The sequence below is a fragment of the Osmerus mordax genome, chromosome 2 (assembly GCF_038355195.1).
Source record: "Osmerus mordax isolate fOsmMor3 chromosome 2, fOsmMor3.pri, whole genome shotgun sequence".
Taxonomy (NCBI): Eukaryota; Metazoa; Chordata; class Actinopteri; order Osmeriformes; family Osmeridae; genus Osmerus; species Osmerus mordax.
The window spans coordinates 5,186,245-5,188,544 of NC_090051.1; positions in this window are offsets into that span (position 1 = coordinate 5,186,245).

The following is a 2,300-nucleotide window of genomic DNA, read 5'->3' on the forward strand; positions in this document are numbered from 1 at the left end:
GAAGAGGTAAAAAGCGGTTTCGTCGACCTCGACCCCGTTGCTCTTTTCAAGCAGAGTCCGAATCCCCCCTGGAGGCGAACACTTAGCAGCCCAGCCCTGTGCTGTCTGATGACCTTTCAGAGAACAGGAGGGAGAGGCTGTTGGTACACTATCCTGGCAATGCAATACAGTTACCACCTCCTCTGCCTGGGGTACCTGAGGGGGTGGGGGGGGGGGGGGCACTGAACAACAAACAAAACCCAAGACTTCAGACAGAATATCATCGTTCATCAGGGACAGCATCCTGTGACGAGCGGTGATGCATCCAGGGGGTCGGGGCTATGAAGAGAGCGGCGGTATTGCTCACTGTAAGCAAAGGACTGCAGCGATGAGACTCCAGAGCTCAATTAAGCTTCATTAGGGTGGGGGGGGGGGGGGGGCGGGAGGAGAGAGGGGCGGGGTAAGTGTATGGGGTAGGATGTAGCTGTTTTGGGGGTGGGGCGAGGTATTGTCGGTATGGAACATGGGGGTATCCCCCGAGGAGGAATAGTGACCCACATTTGAGGGGGAAAGATGGGGGGCTTTCCCGTGTCACCCCCAACCCCCATGGCCTGCCTACCTCTCGGTTCATTACACACCGTAAACACCCCCACCCCCAGTCTAAACCCCCCTTCACTGCCGGTCTGGCTTCCGCCAGCCAGGGTAAACACGGTATAGGCCAGATTCCTTCATTGATTCCCTGATCTCATCCAGACAAACAAACCGTCCCCCATCTGCCTGCGCAGACGAGAACGCAACTTTCTTTGGTCTTTGAAGGTTTAAATTTTTTGGGGTGATTTTCATTCAGATGGATGTCATTTCTTTGATCTGTTTAGGTACAGTTACGTGTGCATTAAAGATGGGAAAAGATCCACTAACAGTGACGATGTAAGATACAAAATAAAGGGACACAACGACACAAAACCTGCTGTGGGTTCTAGAACCTGCTCTAGGTTCTAGAACGATGCTTTTGACCATGTCTCTGTACTTACTGTAAGTCGCTCTGGATAAGAGCATCTAATAAATGACTAACAACCTCAAGTGCTGCTAACGTCCTTACTCCCGTGTCCAATCTATTCATGTTTTAGAAAGATGGATAATCTGCTCTCATCTGCTGTAGATGGATGTAGATAGTCTCTTAGTCTCTTTAGACTAGAACATGGTATGGTGGTGAGTGAAATCCCTCTGGGGTGAATGTGAGTGTTACCCGTTCTCTCAGGGGGTCTTCTAAACCTCATACGTGGGAGCAGGTGTACCTCAGACCTGCGGGCAACGCAACCTCTTCACCAAGGTGGTCTTGTTCCAATTTGGTTGAATGCTTTTGACATTCCAGCAGAGGTGGGAAGCTATTGTTACAACGTGTGTATTTCACACTGTTCTCTGGGCGTAATTCTGTCAAGCCTGTTGAGGATCTCACCTCTCACATTTACTCTCTCAGGCGAGAGGAATGTTTGGACGGAGACTGAAGGTCAAAGTTGTTGTATTTGGCAGTGTACGTGGTGTATTAGCCCACCCACCTCTGCCGTCTTCCTGCTCGGCTCTCTACTCCCTGTCACTTTGGATGATTTCGCTCGGTTGAGCGGCGCGCGCTGTCCTCAGGCACCGACCTCGGCAGCTGTGCAGCGATCGAAGGGCTGTCTTAATCGCCGCTGAGTTTGGGCCTCACCGTAGAGGAGGGAAGGAGGGAAGGAGGGAAGGAGGGGAGGGATGGCAAATGTAAAATGACAAAATCTGTGGATGTATGTAGGCTGTTCAAGTTATGCATTTGTGGGATTAAAATAAATAGCTATGTTTCAAATAAGAACCGTGGTGGGATGTGGGATGACCTAGTACCCTAACATGTTTAGATTTGTGTTTTAGTTTAATAAACTGTTATTATCATCGTAACCTTAGCAGCAATAGTAGGTTAATTATGAGAAATGCAGTACTGTAGCGCCACCATGCGACCAAGTCAATGCTCAGTCTAATCATCCAACCTAACCTGGTGACACGTGCAGGTGTAATGTCAACAGTTCCTTAATCGATACCACAACATGCACTCTGTACACGCCTTGCCCAATCTGTAATAAAGATTGGGGTTCAAGTTTTAGGCCTTTGCCTCATAAATTAACCCTCTAGAAGTTGACTTGTGACTGTCACAATAATTTGGCTTTAATGTCTTCAATTTCCTTCGTGGTCATTATAGTGAATTGGATTGTATTTATTGATCACGTGACATGATTGCAGGAGGGGAAGCCGCGTCATTATGTGTTGCATTTGAGGACTGATGAACATTTCTGAAG